The 19,434-nt window shown below is 45.4% G+C and overlaps 1 protein-coding gene across 2 annotated transcripts in view; it reads left to right on the top strand.

Moving 5' to 3' along the window:
- Nucleotides 1–19,434, top strand: part of NAA10 (N-alpha-acetyltransferase 10, NatA catalytic subunit) — a 363,584-nt gene that overhangs the window by 233,644 nt on the left and 110,506 nt on the right. The gene's annotated exons all lie outside the window — the stretch shown is intronic.

Below are 19,434 nucleotides of genomic sequence, written 5' to 3'. Positions count from 1 at the left end.
CTAGATCTAAAAGAAGCTTACCTGCACATCCCAATCAGGAAATTTTGCAGAAGTTACCTACGCTTCAAAGCAGACTACACACACTATCAGTTCTCTGCACTGCCCTTTGGCTTATCTACTGCGCCCAGGGTATTCACAAAGTGCCTAGCTCCAGTTATTGCATTTTGCAGGCAAAGAAATATTCAAATATACCCATACCTGGACGATTGACTAATTCAGGCAGAAAGCCAGGACGTACTTTTGAATCATCTGGCTTTTGTACAAAGGGTTAAGCCAGGACGTACTTTTGAATCATCTGGCTTTTGTACAAAGGGTTCTAACGTGTCTGGGGTACACCATAAACTAAAAGAAATCACACCTGATGTTCATCGTGTTTCACTGTTGCAGTCATTACAATTGGGTTATCCTGCTGGCAGGCTACCCGCAGTCGGCCTGAATTCCAAGTCCTGGTCCGGCGTCTGTTGCTGTTGCTTCTGACGTCAGTGCGCCAGGGGTATAAAAGATGCAGCCAACTCCATTTTCTTCAGTCTTTCTTGCCGTGCGGTGCCCGAAGCAAAAGCAGTTCAAGTGCTGGTCGGCAGACTCCTGAGATTTTCAAAATCAAATTTCAGATCCTAAGTCTTCATTAAAGCTAAGTACCCCATTGGGGAAACTTTTTTTCTTGCTCCAGACCGATGTCAGAAAAAGTTAACAATTGTATTTCTTGTGGGAAGCAAATGCTTCATAAGGATTTTCATTCTTACTGTATTCCTTGCCTAGGCCCTGATCACAATGTTGCTAGCTGTCAGTTTTGCACTAGATTTAACCAATGCACTATTAAGCGTCGGTACGATTTTGCCTTTCATTACTTTGGCCGAAGATTCAATTATATAATGGCGTTGAAACGACCAACAACCGGAGTTTATAAAAAGCGCAAGGAAAAGGACAGGCATCCGAGGTCCAAAACCATTGAGGCTTCCGCTAAGCCAGTCGCCAGTTCTCAGTGAGGCGCTTTCACAGCCCCTGACTCCCGCTATCTCAGAGCCACAGGCCGCTGCCGATTCCCACGTGGAGCCAGCTAGGCCTCTGAATATTCAAGGTATTGGACACTCGGAAACTATTCCCTCAGATGGGTCCGGAGCCACTGAGCAGGCATCGGCTTCTGAGGGTGTTTTCAGACCTACACAGTTATATGTAAAGCCTACCTTAGCTTCCAAAGCAAAGACTAAAGCAGCTCTAAAGACAAAGAAACAAGTACAGCATTCTCCTGGACAGACTTCCATGCCTAAAAAACAGATGCTCAAAATGGCCGAAGACCTAATTACCTTGATCAAGGGTTCCCATCCCCCTCTTGATAAGAGGCCTAGGCAAGAGACAAAATATGAATCTTCAGATCACGTTTCCATTTCCTCTGACTTCTCTTCTGAGCAGGAATACTCTCTTCCTCTCTATGAGGATTCTGATGCTGAAGAATCTATTCCTTCAGCCTGTCCTCCTGAGGATTTTTCTTTTGGGGAAACCCTGCATACCACGAGGGAGCACTTCCACTGGGAGAGCCAAGACTTCTCAATCAAAGAAAAGGCTTAGAAATTTTCTTTTACTGCCTCAGCACAGGCCTTTTGCTATTCCCCCTGTGTTAGACATTGTAGATCAGGAGTGTCCAACCCGCGGGCCGCATGCGGCCCTCAGAGCTCTTCCATGCGGCCCGCGACCCTTAAATTTAAATTTAATTTTAATTTAACTTTTTTTCCGTGTGTTTACGTTGCGTACTTTGCTGTTCTGCGCATGCGCCAACTTTCGGTTTTTCACGTTTTTTCATACCAGCGTCGCTCCGCTGGTATGCGCATGCGCGAAAACACCGGTCGTTTTTTATAGTTCTGGTAAAGCTGAAGGAAGGAGCGAGATCGTGGAGAGAGGATTTATTTTATTTCGGAGTACACACTGACTACAGTTACACTACAACATGGCAAAAGGTAAGTAATTTTGTGAGTTTAAAGTGGACAGATTTTTTTTTTGTTTTAACTACTAGTTAACTGTAGGATTCCACTGTGCCATCCAAGCTTAAAATGTATGGTTAAGGAGGAGAAATGATGGGAGAGGATACTAGAGTAACAGTGATGATCTACTCGTATTGGAATCAAAAACTTATCATTCATTCTGCAAATCAGTGTGTGTAATTCTGAGGTATATACACCTGTCCCTTTATTGGCAGCAGTTCAGTATGTTAATTTTTAGAATGGATAATGCTGGTGTTCTGGTGTAGATCTGCATGTCTGTTTTTGTGATTTGTATCCAACTGTAAAACTACTTTTAATTAAAATCACCTCCTCAAGATCTGGTCCCCACGATGACTGCTAGATTTGAAGTCTGCTGCATTATTTTGTTTAGGGGAGATCTTAATGGAATTTGTGCATATTTTTAATTGTTTATTTTTAGATGCTAATTTAGATAAATGCTGTGTGAAGTATTTTGAGCTGAGGGAAGAAGTATTTTTTTAAGTTTAGACATTTTTATTGTGTGCAGTGCTGGGCAATAATGTGCAGAATTTGGAAGATTGGCAGCAAATTTAGCATCTATTTAGACTTGCTTAGGTAATGAGTGAATTGCAGTAAACTTCTGTAGTTTTCTGTATGTAGCCCAATTTTTAGTAATGCCTGAATTAGTTCAGGGCCACAGTTTTAGCTGTGTACTGGAAGAGATGCTTGCCAGTTATGGCTTACTTTCTTCTAACACTGTGGTTCTCCTTGGTTGGATGGTCAAGTTGGACTGTGTTATAAACTGTTGGCTAAGTATTTTATGCAAGTGTTTTGATAAAATATTTTATCCACAACAAAATGGGCAATTGAAAGCCTGGAATATGAGAGGGAATGGGGGAGTAAGTCGCATATTGAGTAACCATGGGCAGTGTACATTCCCAAAGCAAATGCTGTCAAGCAGTTTTTTATTTGCATAAATACATTAGCGGCATATACCTTATATTATTTTATTATTGGCCTTGGACTGCTTTGTGTAGGTATAATTGAGCTAACCTTTCACTTGACCTGTAATATTCCATTGAACCACTTCAGCTAGAATAGATCAAACTTTTTAACAACTGCATCCTTTCAGCCACAAAAGGCAGGTCTTTCACCTTCTATGACCTATGTTCATGTTGTGTTTTGTGACTTTTAAAATGCCCTACAGTAGTGCTGCTTGAGAAAGCAGAATTAAGTTGGGCACTGAAATTCCACAGCTTGTGGTTAATGTAGTTCCTTCCATCCACACTGAATAGACCTCCTGCCCCTCATTCTGCCATAATTTTGGGATGTGGAGAAGATGGGTCCATTCATCCTGTCTGGGCATCTGCAGCAGTGATTTTGTTCTGTAAATTTCTGATTTTAATTTTATTCTGGTGTATATAAAGGATATTTTGTGATGTGTGCCAAGGAGTACCCTTAGCTGAACAGAAGAGGTAGAATGTAAGGTTGCCTTAGCAAGTAGATCAGGACTAACCCATCCCTTGTATGTCCTCCCCACTTTGTCCACCTTACTCCATAAAGAGGCTGTTGACCTTATTATCCTCTCAGTTTCCTGTAGATTTTGGAGATTGGGCCTATGTGTCCTCTCAAGTTCCTGTGTGTTGCAGAAAGTGGGAGAAATGACAGTTGCAGGGTTATATAGGATCTTATTGCTCGAGCAGACAGTTACAACATGAAGAAAAAAGCTATTTTAATTTGATGCATTGTAAGTGTACACCAGTCAGTAAAATAAAGATAGCACCACTGCGAGGGGCAGAACAAACCTGATGTCAGTATCATGCAATTTTCTATGTAAGTGTTACATCTTGGATTATGTTGATACACTAGTAAGCCATTTTATCAGACCAACACTGCAAAAGAATCTGAGATCTTTTCTATTTAGCCAAATGCAATAAGCTTACTTTTTACTATGTATATGACAAAAGCATAAGGATGGAACAGCAGCTGAAAGGAGGGTGGAGCTGCATGAATTTTCTCTTTTCTAAACAAACTGCATTAATTTATTTATTCATTTATGCACAGTTTTCATTACCATCTGAAAAGCAACCAAGGTTGATAGCAGGACTTACTGCAAACGGTCCCCCATACCATGCTACATATCACACACCACACACTAGATATATACATATCACCCTTATAGCATTATCTTTGGGGTGAGTTTAAGCATTCATTCATTTAATTTGTTAGCCAGGATAATTCAACTATGTGCCTAGAAATGGTGTGTTTTGTGTTGTTGCCTCCATGACTCAAATTTTAATTCCAGAATTTCAGGTTATTAGTTAAGTTACATATTTCAATCACTCCTCAGTACTTCAAAAATGAAGACTAAATTAGTTTTGCATCTGAGCAAAGTTTTGCATGAAGGTATTTGAGAATATACCTCCGATGACTCATAATTCACAATATAATAAAGCTCAAGCATAACTAGTTTTTGATATTATGTATCCTTAGCAATGGTCAAGGTTTTTGTCCTTTATTATGATTCTGGTTGATGGTGTTTTGGAATGCTACTAGGGCAGATTCAGTGCAATGGGTTGGTGTAAAGCTGTGTTGTATTAAGAATAACATATTCTTTTCTGTTAAAAAGTGATGATCTGTTTACATATGCATCTTTCTGCAACCTTTGCAAGTAATGATAATGTAGCAATGGGTAAATATGATAATTTGAGTCATGTTCCTTCTTGTGAATGGGGATAACACGAATGTTTATATATCGTTTACGGATGTATGAGTCAGTTATAAAGTGATTCATAAGAATCTCATAAGATTCGCTATATAAACAGCTTTTTATTAGAGAACTCGCACAAAGAAATTATCTGGAGCTAGTGAGCTTCATTTTAATGTTGGAATAGTTTCTTAACTGTTGATGAAGATACTGGCTGAAGTGACAAAAGTTCTGCATTTTTTTTGTTTGTAAGAGGACTTCAGAAAATGCATCCTAACTCAAATCCTGTTATTGCAACTTTCTAAGTTTATAAGAGCAGTTTTTAAAATAACTTTTTTTTTAAATAATTAGAATGAGATATTGAATTTTAGGGCAAATATTATGCATTTATTAATTTATTTATATTTATTAATTTATTTATTGTTCAAATTAACCTACAATACAGCCACATTAGTCCGCATAAACCTGTGTGGGGTTTTTTTTTTTTTTGGTCCTCACCTGCCGTTTGCCCCCAGACCATTTCTGTTGACTCAATGCGGCCCTTGCAACTGAAAAGGTTGGACACCCCTGTTGTAGATGATGTATTTTCAAAGTCCAGCTTTTCTCCCGACTCGTTACCCCCTGCCCCTGTAAAATCAGACAGATACTACAGGATTCCAGACTCACATAAATTTTTTTATAAAAACCCTGCTGCTGATCCAGAAACTATTTCTCAGGGTCCCAAAGGGGTCAAGGCTTCCACTGCAAAAAACCCTATCCCCTCTGACAGGGATTCTAGGGCACTGGACAGATGGGGGTTACACTTCTGCTACTTTTGCTGTGAGGGCATTAAATTGTCAATTTCATATGCTTAAATATCAGCAATACTTAATGTCACTGCTAAAACAGAAAATGTTGGCAAATACTGATTGTGCAGAAAATAAGGAAATGCAGGATTTATTGCATGCAACTGAACAAGTGGGAAAGCATGCATTGCAATGTGGTTTTGATTCTCTAGAGGCCTCTTGCAGGGCCGCAGTTACGGGGTCTGTCATTTGGAGGCATGCTTGGTTAAAGGAACAGATGCTACCTGATCATGTTAAGGCAAAATTATTAGTTGCTCCATTACAGCATGAAACTTTATTTGGTGTTAAAGCAGAGGAGGTGTTGAAGACAATAGATGACCAAGCGAAATCTATGCAAACAGTAAATGTTTTCTTACAGGTACAGCCACCCAGATTTAGCAGGAACTGGCCTACAAAGAATTTGTCCTTTCCAGTGTCAGACCACAAAGAGGCAGATAGACGCCCTAGAGGCAAATCCCAGCCCCAGGGCTCATACAGACCTAAACAGTGGGGCGCTTCTACTTCCAAAAGCGGAGAAGACAAATCACAGCCATACAGGAAACAGTCCCAATGACTTTCCTCTGCCAGCACCAAGCACTTATCCTTTGGCAGCCCCCTTAGGGGGAAAACTAGCACTTTTCTCTTAAAACTGGCACATGATCACCCAGGACAAATGGGTCTTGAGTATAGTGTCCCAGGGTTACAGGTTCCACTTTCACACCCTGCCAAGGGCAAAAGGTATGCCAGACCTGCCACACAATCAATGGGCAGAGGCACAAAAACAATTTTCATCCCTCATGGACATGAGGGCCATTCAGCGAGTACCACAGCAAGAGCAGGGACAAGGATTTTACTCAAGACTTTTCTTGGTACCCAGAAAGGACAAAGCCTGGAGACCATTACTGGACCTGTCTATTCTAAACACATTTCTGGACGTCCCAAAATTCAAAATGTTGACTTTGCAGCAGCTTCTGCCCATGCTGGGCAAGAAGGCTTGGCGTGTAACTTTGGGCCTAAAAGAGGCATACCTGCATGTACCAGACAGTCTTGCAGAAGATGACAATGATGCAGGACTAATTCGTTTTTGCTGTCCAAATCATAGGACGCTGTTCTTCAGGTTCGCCATTTTGTTCTTCCACCCTTTTTTTTTGGGAACATCAGCAATCAGTGTGGCCAGTCGCTGTGTCTTTTTCCTTTTTTTGGACTTAGACAGGGATTCTATGTGGCTTTTTATGGGAAACATCTTGTAATATTGCCATAATATTGCTTCAATTTTGTGGGACATCGCTTCTCGACATGTATTGAGGCCTACGCACACTTGTTTTGGATTGCAGGTACTGTGTTTGCTTTGGTTTTTCATTTCCAAGTGATTACGATTGGGAACTATGGAACATTAATCTTGAATGCTTGTGGAACAGTGGATCTACGGTTTATTTGGACTTATGGGTTAATACAATTCAGACCTACGCATTTTTGTTCTGGATTGCAGGTGCTGGTTTGCTTTGTTTTTTTACTACACCCAAGTTATTACGATTGAAAAAAGGAATATTAATCTCGAATGCTTGTGGAACAGTGGGATCTACGACTTATTTGGACTTGTGGGTTTATATATATTTTTTGATCTTTTCGGATACCTGTTTGGACTTTAGGTACTGTGATTGTTATAGTTCTGTTATAACATTCAGTTGATAACGACTGGAAACAACGTGAAAGATAACTATGATAGCTTGGGGAACTGTGTTAACCACGAGGTACTTGGAATTTATTATGACTCCATAATCATCGGAAATGTACGTGGCCTTCTTGGGCCATACATTCCATCAGGTCGATAACAGTTCTATTGTGGGAAATTGATTTTTTGGACTTTGTATAGAACTTTGGGCTAACCATTTTGAGTACAGGTTTCGATGTTAAAAACAGATGTTATGTGATCCTATCTCGCCTACATTCAGTACTGATGGGCTCTGAGCCGATCCTCGGCTCCGACTCGGCACGCTATGCTATAGAGCGAAGCCTCTTATTGGCTGAGCTATTCTTTATCCCAGGATGCACCACTACTAATCCCCCAGATCTCGTTTGCCGCTTACAAGCTAGGACGTGGTCTCAAACTTGGCTGAGCTAAGTGCTGTTTTTTTCTAAAGTTTTCCTGTCAGGAAATTCTCTGTTCTTACCCAAAAAGCTGTTTTAACAGCTATTGTTGTTGTACGAGTGTTTTTGGATTTATTTCTGTGGTAAATTTGTGTGTGTTTGTTTAGGGAAAGGTTTCCCGTTTCAGTTAGAGGGGCCTTCCCCTATTCTTCTTTTTAAGGAGGTCAAGTACCCGTTTAAGTTAGAGGGTTCTTGGCCCTCATTTTTGCTGTTGTGATTACTGTGTGTAGTACTTTGATTTTCGTTTAAAAAAAAAAAAAAAAAATGTTATTGTTTAAAATTTGTATTTTTTTCTGTCTACAACAGTGATGTCCTTCATGGATGCATCTGCAGTCATAACAAGTGGGTTGTCCTGTCGTCAGGCAGCCCTGCAGTCGGCCGGATTCCAAAGTCCGGTCCGCTTCGCTGATGTCGCACCACCCGACGTCATCTCTGTTGGTCTGGTATAAAGCATCAGCCGACGCCATTTTCCTCAGTCTTTCTTGCCGTGGCGCCCAAGCAGAAGCTGTTCGCAAGTGCGGTCGGTCGGATCCAGAGATTACTTCTACCGAATACTACTAAGACTTCTAAAGCTAAGTACCCGTTGGGGACTCTTTCTTGCCTCAGCCGATGTCAGAAAAAGTTAACAATTGTTTAACCTGTGGGAAACAAATACCTCATAAAGATTTCCACTCTTACTGTCTGCCTTGTTTAGGCCCAGCCCACGACGTAGCAGCCTGTTCGCCTGTGCCTCTTTCAACCGACTTTACGCTTAGGCGTCGGTCGGAGTTTGCAGAACAGTTTTTCGGTACTGATTTTGCGTACATTATGCCGCCGGATCCTCCGACTACCCAATCTTCCAAAAACGTAAAGATAAAGACCGACACGCGGTCCGCGGTTTCGCCGAAACCACGGTAAAGCAAACGCGAGTGTCTCGGTTTCGCCGAAACCGAGAAAACTGATCAAAGTACAGCTGAACCTTTTCTCTTACAACTGAGGCCCCTGCTACAACTCTTGAATCGACCTCAGAAATTTTACCCACTACGGTGGTTGACTTATCAGACACCATCCCTTGGATGTCTCTACCCCAGCACGTGGTGCTGCTAGGCCTCCAGCAGCCATGTCCATTAAGGCCTTCGCCAGGGCTAAAGCAGCCAAGACTACTAAATCAGTGCCTGTTAAACCCCTCATCCAGGCCCTCTTCTAGTTCTCAAATGCTTTCTTTGGCAGAAGATTTAATTTCTCTAATTAGAGGATCTCAATCTCACCCAGACAGGGCCTCTCAGCCCCCAGAGAAGAGACCTAGGGCAGAGCCCCCTGAGCCAGTGTCTTCTGATGATTCTGCTGATGAATCAGACATAACTGACCAGCCAGAGGCTCCCTTCTCCAATTTTGAAGATTCTGATGCTGAAGAATCCATTCCAGCTGCTTCCCCACCAGAAGAATTCTCCTTTGGGGAAACCTTGCATGCCATGCGAGAACAGTTCCAATGGCAGCAACAGGATTTTTCAGACTCCAGAAAATTTTTTTCTGTCTACAACAGTGTTCTTTACTGCTTATATTGACTGTTTCAGAGACATTATGTCTAAAGAACATAGGCCCTCCGGGTTCAAGAAGTGCACGAGGTGCAGATGTTCTTCATCTCACATTGCTGCAGTCCTTACATATGGGTAGTCCGCTGTCCTCGGTCGGCCCGAATATCAAAGTATTAGGCTGACGTCGGTCAAGGCGCTTAAGACTGACATCAGGACGTCAGGGTACAAATGCGCATGACCGACGTCATATCCTCAGTCTTTTTTGCCGCATGGTCCGATGCAGAAGCAGCATTGCAAGTGCCGTTCGGCGTTCTGAAATTTTTCGAGTTCGGAGTTTCAGACCGAATCAAAGTTGGCTAAGTACCCCGTTGGGGAATATTTTAGTTTTTTCTTGCCTCAGTGGTTTACCGGATGTCAGAAAAAGTGAATAACTGTATTTCTTGTGGGAAACAGATACCGCATAGGGATTATCATTCTTTGTGTATTCCTTGTTTGGGGCCTGAGCACGACGTTGTTGGGTGTCGCTTTTTTGCTAGGTTCAATAAGCGCACTATTAAGCGAAGGTTAGATTGTGCTAGGCTGGTCTTCGGGAAGCGGTGCAATTATAATATGCCGCCGGATTCTCCGGCCCGCTTCTTCAAGAAGCGCAAAGGCAAAGCAGCTAAACCCAGGCAAGATGAGTCGTCCGTTCGGACGCCGGTTCTTTAGAGGCCAGTGGAACCGGTGGTTCCGACGGAGGCTTCTCTGGAGTCCCAGGGGAGACTTTGATATTGCAGGATGTGGCCTCTCAGGAGGCAGGTCAGGCTGAAGGGGCTTCTCAGGTTACTGTACTCCCTCCCTTCCTAGGGTGGTTAGGCCCTCTCCTTCTGTTTCCAAGGCTTCTCCCAGAGGCAGGCCAGGTTTAGCTTCTGTTGGTGTCGCTCCTAGTTCAGCAGGGTCTGTGCCCAAGAAGCACATGCTTAAAATGGCAGAAGATTTAATTACTTTGATTAGAGGTTCTTTGCCCCTCCTGATAAGAGGCCTAGGGTGGAGCCAGAGTTGGGGAGTTTTGAGCAGGCTTCGATGTTTCAGAGTCTTGGCTGAAGACTTGCAGGAGTACTCTCCTTATTCTGATTCTGATGCAGATGATTCGACTCCTTCTGCTTCTCCTCCAGAGGATTTTTCTTTTCAGAGACTCTTCATTCCATGAGGGAACATTTTAAGTGGGAAGGTCAGGACTTCTCTGATTCCAGGAAAAGGCTTAGGGAATTTTTGCTTTTACCCCAGCATAGGCCCTTGGCTATACCCCCTGTTCTGGATGTTGTGGAAGATGTGTTTGCAGAGGCTTCACTTAATCCTGATTCTTTGCCTCCTGCTCCTGTTAAACCGGATAGGTATTACAGGGTGCCTGAGGCTCATAAATATCTTTATAAGAGTCCTAGGGTGGACCCAGAAACTGTTAGTCAGGGACCTAAGGGTGTCAAGGCCTCTGTTGTAAAAAATCTGGTTCCTCCAGATAAAGAGGCCAGAGCTTTGGATAGATGGGGAAAGAAAGTCTATACATCTTCTACCTTAGCTATGAGGGCTTTGAATTGCCAGTTTCACATGTTGAAATATCATCTTCTTTCTCAATTGAAGTCTAAGGTGGATGCTCTGGCGGAAGGCATTGAGTGTAAAGAATTACAAGATTTGGTGCATGTCTCTGAACAGGTGGGTAAGCATTCTTTACAATGTGGTTTTGATGCTGTACAGGCCTCGTCTAGGGTGGCTGCCACTGGTTCAGTTCTTCGCAGGCACGCCTGGCTGAGGGATCAGAATTTATCTGACCATGTTAAGACAAGGATTTTGGATGCTCCTTTACAGTCTGATGTGTTGTTTGGTTCACCTGTGGAGTCAGTCTTGAAGAAAATGGAAGACAAGGCTAAGTCTATGCAGGCTGTTAAAGATTTTTGCAAGTTCAGCCTCCAAGTTTAGTAGGAATTGGCCTGCTAAGGGGTGGACGTATCCTTCTTATGATTCTCAGTCTAGGGGTAGATCTAGACGTGGTAGGGGCAGAGCTCAGAGTTCTTTCAGACCTAGAACAGGAGTTCACCTGCACAATCTTCGGTGAGGGCAGGGGCCAGTCCTTTCGTAAACAGGCCCAATGACCTACCTTTTCAGCTGCCAGATCCTTCTTGCCTGGCAGCACCTTTGGGAGGAAGGTTGGCACTCTTCAAGGAAAATTGGAATTTGATTACCCAAGACAGATGGGTATTGGATATCATACACCAAGGTTACAAGTTTTATTTCCATACCTTGCCTCCTTTCAAAGGCATGCCGGACGTTCCTCCTCAGCAAAGACTAGAGGCTCACAAACAAATTTCTCTGCTACTTCAAATAGGGGCCATACAACCGGTCCCTCTGCCAGAAGTGGGCCTAGGATTTTATTCTCGCCTGTTCCTAGTACCAAAGAAAGGGAACACGTGGAGACCAATTTTGGATTTATCTATCCTCAACACATATCTGGACATTCCCAAGTTCAAAATGTTGACGTTACAACAGCTTTTACCTCTGCTGGGCAAAGATCACTGGATGGTGACTCTGGATCTCAAGGAGGCTTACCTTCATGTTCCTATCAGGCTCAGTTGCAGGAAGTATCTGCATTTTCGGGCTGGGACTTCTCATTATCAGTTCTCTGCATTGCCCTTTGGCTTATCTACTGCGCCCAGAGTGTTCACGAAGGTTCTGGCTCCAGTGATAGCTTTCTTCAGGCTAAGAGGAATACAAATCTATCCTTATTTGGACGATTGCCTGATTCTGGCCCAAGGAAAGGAAGAACTTCTTCATCATTTACAGTATGTGATAGCAGTGTTAAGATGCCTGGGGTATTCTGTGAACGAAATAAAGTCCAGTCTAGTACCCTCTCAGGACGTGTGCTTTCTGGGTGTGAGACTGAATACAGCATCCCAGATGGCCTATTTGACCCCGGACAAACAAAAGAATCTTTCTCTTTACTTCCATCAATTGTCTCGTCAGTCCAGGCTGACTGCAAGGACAGTCCTTCAAGCCTTGGGGTTCATGGCATCTTGCATTCTGGTACTTCCCAATGCCAAACTGCATATGAGGAAGCTACAATGGTATCTCAAAAATGTATGGACACAGCACTGCCAAGATATGGACACTGTCATTCAGATAATACCTTGCATTCAAAAGGAATTTTTGTGGTGGGCTCAGGAATGTCACCTAAACAAGGGACTCTCTGTGACCCGCCAGAGGCGAGTCAGATTCTAACGACAGATGCCTCAGACAAAGCTTGGGGAGCTCATCTGAATGGAAAATGGGTACAAGACACGTGGCCTGCCAGACTTCAACATCTACATATCAACTTGAAGGAGATGTTAGCAGTCCAGTTTGCATTAATAGCTTTCAAGGATTTACTTCTTCCAGGGCAGGTGTTGGTTCTAACAGACAACACAACTGTCATGTGGTACATCAACAAGCAAGGGGAACGATTCTTATCCTCTATGCAGACAAGCAATGATTTTGTGGGAGACTGCTCTCAGTTTACAGCTAAATCTTCAGGCAAGGTTTCTGCCAGGAGCACAGAACTCCTTAGCAGATGTGTTGAGCAGACAAATTATGGATCCCCACGAGTGGAAATTGGATCCTCATGTATTTCAGAAATTGACAGTGTTATGGGGAACTCCAGACATAGATCTGTTCGCTTCTCCACTAAACTACCAGCTGCCAAAGTTTTGCACAAAAGGTTTCATCCCACAGCTTGGAAAGTGGATGCTCTTTCATTCAATTGGAGCAATCTTCATGTGTATGCCTTTCCACCTCTGCCTCTCCTCCCAAAGGTACTCCTGAAGGTCAGACAGGACAAGCCAAACATGATTTTAATAGCTCCAGATTGGCCTCGACAGCACTGGTACCCATTACTGAGAAGTCTGGTGCAGGAGCCTCCATGGCCTTTGCCTTGATTCCTCACCTGCTGTCTCAGGAGAACAGTCATTTACTCAATGTCAAACTTCACTCTCTACATCTAACAGCCTGGCATATTCTGTTTTAAACCCTGGAGGGTCTCAGCTTCCACAACAAGTTTTGAATGTTATTTTGGAGGCCAGAAGGCCTAGTACAAGGAAAGTGTACGCAGATAAATGGAGGAGATTTTTATTTTGGAGTACAGCAAAGGACTTTGATGTTTCTAAGCCTAATTTAAGTGTGGCTCTTCAATACCTTACTGAGTTACTGGACAAAGGTTTGTCCTTCTCCTCTATTAAGGTTCATGCTGCAGCAATTTCTGCTCACTATGACTGTGACCCACCATTGTTTTCTCATCCTTTGTTTAAGCAATTCCTTAGAGGGGCAAAGAATATAAGACCCCCACGAGCTCCTACTCCTGCTTGGGATCTCAATTTTGTGTTGGAGAAACTCACTCTACAACCTTTTGAGCCTGCAGCTACTGCAGAGTTGAAATATTTATCATGGAAGACTGCTTTTTTGTTGGCCATTACCTCTGCGAGAAGGGTTTCTGAATTACAGGCCCTTATGGCGGTTGAGCCTTTCTTAATTTTCCATAAGGATAGGGTATCTTTGCGTACTAATCCTTCCTTTATGCCTAAAGTGGTTTCTAGTGTGGCTTTAAACCAAGCTATTCATTTGCCTACCTTTTATGCAAACCCCCAAAATAAAGGGGAAAAGATTTTACACACTTTGGATATACACAGGCAGTTGCGATATTATTTGAGCAGAACTAAAGGGTTCAGGCAGTCTCAGCAGTTGTTTGTTTCATTTGCTTTGGGTTCTCAGGGCAAACCTGTTTCAAAACAAACTATTTCTAAGTGGATTGGTTTTTGTATTGCTTTCTGTTATTCCCATCATGGTAAGGAGATTCCAGCTGGGATTAGGCCTCACTCCACTAGGGCTACTGCCGCTTCTACAGCTTTTTTAAGGGGGGTGGCTACTAAAGATATTTTGGAGGCAGCTACTTGGAGTTCAGTGCATACTTTCTCTAAGCATTACCACCTTCCACTTTACTCTAAATCTAGGGCTGGTTTTGCCACTGCAATTTTACAGGGCATTCTGGCAGCTCCTAATGCTTTATAATTTTGCCATCCTCCCTTACCTCTGCTTTGGGATTCTACCCATATGTAAGGACTGCAGCAATGTGAGATGAAGAACATAGTACAGTTTTGTACCTACCATAAATGTAGATGTTCGAAGATCCACATTGCTGCAGTCCAATTTACCCTCCCTCCTTCCCCTCTGTAGTTAGAGGCGGTTGTGTGGTTTGGGTTGTGAATATTGTGAATATTGTACATATGATTAGTGCAGGGGTGGTTGGTTGTTATTTGCTGTCTTTTGGTTTTGGCCTTTCTTTTTAGGGTCTACTGACATCTGGGGCAAGAAAAGACTGAGGATATGACGTCGGTCATGCGCATTTGTACCCTGACGTCAGTCTTAAGCGCCTTGACCGACGTCAGCCTAATACTTTGATATTCGGGCCGACCGAGGACAGCGGACTACCCATATGTAAGGACTGCAGCAATGTGGATCTTCGAACATCTACATTTATGGTAGGTACAAAACTGTACTTTATAAAATGTCTATAACTGATGATCACTCCTCGTGCGTATACTGCTTAGGCGCCAAGCACCTGCAGGAGTCCTGCAGCGTGTGTCACTCCTTTTCCTCTAGAGTCCTCCAAGAGAGGAAAAATAAATTAATCTTGAAAGGGCTGATTAAACCCTCCTTCGAGGAGGCCTTATCTTCCTCATCCTCTCCAACAAAGAAAAAGAAAGCGTCGGCTCCGACCAGCCCATCGGAACCGACTACTGAGAAATCCAGGCAGGCTTCTCCATCGGCTCCACGGACTTCGGAGCCGAGGGCGGAACGGTCTGCCTCTATGCCCCCAGTCTCGACTCCTCTGGTTTCGGAGCCGATGACTGGGGCTTCGAGAGGCGGGTCACCTTCATCGGCTCCACTGCATTTTGGAGCCGATGAGGGTTGCCGGCTCAGACCTAAGGCGCCGAAGCCCTCCTCAGCACCGAGGGAAATTGTTTTGGGATCTACCTCGGCGCCGATAGTGGTTGAGTCCATTTGGAGCCGGTCCCCCAGTCCTTTGGAGCCGATGGAGAAGTCTGTTCGGACCCGATCGGTTTCATCTAGATCTTCCAAGATGTCTGATTCGGACATCGACAGGGTGCTCCTAAGACTTTTTCAGTCTCCTGTGTTCCATAAATTGGTTTCGGCTCCAGCCCATTCGGCTTCGGAGCCGATGGCCCACCCTGTACTTATGGTTCCTCCTCCAACAGCCTTGGCACCGTTGGAGCCGGTGCTGGTGGAGCCAGTGGAGGTTTTCGGGTCGGCCCCGACCCTTACTCCAACCCTGGCTCTCGAGTTGGAGTTCGGTACGCGGACCTCCTCTGTCGGCCCTTGGGGGGGACGCTTCGGGACTGATGTTTTCGGTCCCAAGCCTTCCTCTCGGTGCGTCGGCTGCGGGGGTACAGTCTACTGTTGTGGCCACGGGGGTTGGACCTTCCCAGGATTCTGGTGGTCCGGCCTTCAGGGCCATGAGGAGTGCGTTAGCCAAATCGTCTTTGGCTACCTCCACGGTCTCACCAGCACCTTCCCTGCATACGGAGACTGGGTCTTTGGCAGTCCCCCTGTCCTTAGATAGCGGAGCCCCGGGGCCTGAGGTCACCCCCACTGGGGGTTCCCCCCCTCCTGGAGGTCCCTCTGAAGCTTCTTCAGAGGAACCCCCAAGGAAAATATTGCGCAAGAGGAAGCACGTTGACTCCCCCGATCAGTCTCTCACATCAGACACTGATCTTGATGATGCAGAAGGGTCCCCTAAGTCGTCCTCAGATGATGTCTCCTTTGCAGACATCCTGGAAGCCCTCAAACAACGAGGCGGCTGGCATTCCAAACCCCCTTCTGCTGACGAGTCAGTGTTCCTTAAGGCCTTCGGGGCTCGGCCCTCCGCCTCCTGGGTGTCTCCGCCCTTCGAGCTCCTAGATTTGATCTGTCGAAGGGCGTGGGAACATCCTGACTCTGTGGAACCGGTGCCTGCTCGCCCAAATAAGTTCCTGTCAGCACCCCCAGAGAAAGAGTTCTTGACAAAAGGTGTGGCTGTAGATGCCTTGGTGGTGGCATCTGCTACCCAGCAAGATGTAGCAGAGGCTTTGACGTCCGTCCATCCTCCTAATAAGGAGTCTAGGAGTATGGATCGGTACGGGAAGCGCACCCTCAGTTCAGCGGCCTTTACTTTAAGGTCCCTGAACTATTTAACGCACTTCACCAGGTTTCAGAGGGATCTGATCAAGGAACTTTCAGATACCCTCTCGGGTAACCTACCTGAGCAGCTGGCCCAGACGGTTGGCTCTCAGTTGGCTACGCTGTCATCCATATCAAACTCGTCCATGAGGCTCATTTCATATGCGGCCGAGGGGGCGAGTAGAGTGGCGGGTACAGGTATTGCTCTACGGAGGCAAGCCTGGCTTCGCCTGTGTCATTTTGCAGAGGCCTTCAAGTCTTCTTTTGCCGACGCTCCCTTTGATGGGTCCTCTTTGTTTGGACCCAAGGTAAAAGACACATTGACCCACTGCGAGCAAGAAGGTAAGACTTTGACTGCCGTAGGGGCACGATTTTCCACTCCCTTTCGGCCTTATCCCAAGGCTAAAAGAGGAGGGAAAATGTGGTTCCGTAGATCCCAAAAGTCTTATCCCTCACAGCAGGACGATCCCCCTTCTAGAGGCAGAGGAGGGGGAAATTTTTCTGGAAGACGCCGTCCCAGAGGCGGCAGAGGCCCCCGCAACACTGGAGACCGCGAGTCCTTTCGTGGCTCTTCAGCCTTTCACAATCCCTGATGGATTGCCCGACTGTGCAGCTCCGGAGCCAGTCGGGGGTCGTTTTTCGGGGCACCTAAAAGCCTGGGAAGGTATCACTCAGGACCGATGGGTGCTTCGAATTATCGCCGGAGGTTACTCCATCCCTTTTTCTCATCCACCACCTCCGTCCAAGAAAATCCCGGATCCACCACCCAGTCAACGGGAAATTGCAGCCTTAGAAGTCTCAAAGCTGCTTCAAAAAGGAGTCATCCAACCGGTTCCCGCAGACCAGATCGGGTTAGAGACTTACTCAAGATTCTTTTTGATGCCAAAAAAGACCGGGGACTTGAGGCCCATCCTGGATCTCAGCATCCTAAATCGATCAGTCAAAAAGTCCAAGTTCCGAATGGTCACCTTACAATCCATTCTCCCACTGCTAGAGAAAGGTGTTTGGATGTGCTCCATAGATCTCAAGGACGCTTATTATCACATCATGGTAGATCAGGCGTCCAGGAGACATTTGCGCTTCAGCCTAGGAGGCAGTCATTTTCAGTTCCGCGTGCTGCCCTTTGGTCTCACCACAGCCCCCAGGGTGTTCACCAAATGTTTGGCGGTCGTGACTGCTCACCTGAGGAGTCTAGGATTTCCAGGTGTTTCCGTATCTGGACGACTGGCTCCTAACTGCCACCTCCAGGCGTCTACTATTGCAGAGTCTACAAGCCACAATATCACTGGGCACTTCCCTTGGAATCACCTTCAATTGGCCAAAGTCTGTGTTGCTGCCATCTCAACGCATAAGGTTCATCGGAGTAGAGATAGACTCAAACAGAATGCGGGTCTATCTTCCTACAGGAAGGATACAAACCATACAGGCTCAAGTTCGAGCCTTGCTTCCCAGATCCAAAGCTCCAGCCAGAATGGTCCTGCAACTATTGGGATCCATGTCGGCCACTGTTCTTCTAGTCCCCGTAGCAAGGTTGCATATGAGAATTCTCCAGTGGCTTCTTTTGACACACTGGTCTTTTCAGGATCTCCCTCTCAATCACCTCATACGGATCACGGAAGCCTGCAAGCGGGACCTTCGCTGGTGGCTGGTGCCCTCCAATCTGGATCAGGGTCGACCCTTCGTTCCACCTCCTCCTTTGACTACGGACGCCTCCCAGATTGGGGGGGGGGCATTTCCTGGGCAGGTCAGTCCAAGGCAAATGGCATTCAGAAGAGTCTTCTTCATATCAACATTTTAGAAATGAGGGCGGGGCTTCTATCTCTACAAGCCCTCCACGATTACCTTCCCCAGGGCATGATTGCCGTTCAATCCGACAACATGTCAGTGGTCTGGTACCTGAACAAGCAGGGAGGAACCAGGTCCTACCCTCTTTGCAGAGAGGCCATGAGAGTATGGGAATGGGCAGTGGCGACCAAACGTTTTCTGATAGCAACTCATATCCCTGGCAAATCCAGTGTGATAGCCGACAGATTGAGCAGAACTATCCTCTCTCCTCACGAGTGGTCTCTGAACAATACAGTGGCAACTCAGGTTTTCAGCAAATGGGGAATTCCTTGTTGCGACCTCTTCACAACTCCGCTGAACGCGAAGTGCAAAAAGTTCTTCTCCCTCACTCCAGCTCCGGGGGAGAGTCCTATGGACGCACTAGCCCATCCTTGGCCCACCGGCTTGCTATACTCCTTCCCCCCCTGTTCCCCTCCTTCCCAAAGTGATCCAAAAGGCGTCACACTTTGGGAGCAAAATGATCCTAGTTGCTCCTTACTGGCCTCGTCAGGTATGGTTCCCCTATCTTCGAAAATATGCATTGGACGGTCCATGGTTCCTGGACCAGATCCCAGACCTATTAGTTCATCAGTTGGGACTACTCCACCAGTCCCTTCACACTTTGAAGTTAACAGCTTGGCTCCTCCTCTTCCGACTATGGTCAGGAATCATACCTTAGACCCGGAAGTCCTGCATATTTTATCTTCGGCCCACAAGTCTGCCACCAAGAAATTGTATACCAGCAAATGGAAGAGATTTGCTGTTTGGGCTCACTCCGGGGTCTGGATCCCATCACTATTCCTGTATCGGAAGTCCTAAAATTCCTAACTTCCCTATTCAACCAAGGTTCTTCAGTCTCTACCATCAAGGTCCAATTGGCAGCTGTTTCCAATTTTCATAAATTTATAAACCCACCTTTAATGAGCAACAGATTGTGTAAGACCTTCATGAAAGGTGCTGCGCTTTTACGACCTCCGGTTTCTCATCCTGCTCCTCCATGGGATCTCGATGTGGTGTTACGTGCCTTAACTTCCTCCCCCTTCGAACCGGCAGCAACATGTGATTTGAAATTTCTATCTTGGAAAACTGCTTTTCTGGTTGCTATTGCTTCTGCCAGAAGGGTTTCAGAGCTTCAAGCTCTATCTGTAAAACCACCGTATCTGGTTTTTCACAAAGATAGAGTATCTCTCAGGTCTAATCCATCCTTTGTCCCTAAAGTTTGTTCC

Source organism: Protopterus annectens, chromosome 8.part0 (genome assembly GCF_019279795.1).
Source record: "Protopterus annectens isolate FY-2018-M chromosome 8.part0, PAN1.0, whole genome shotgun sequence".
NCBI lineage: Eukaryota > Metazoa > Chordata > Ceratodontiformes > Protopteridae > Protopterus > Protopterus annectens.
This window is presented reverse-complemented; position numbering and strand designations above follow the sequence as displayed.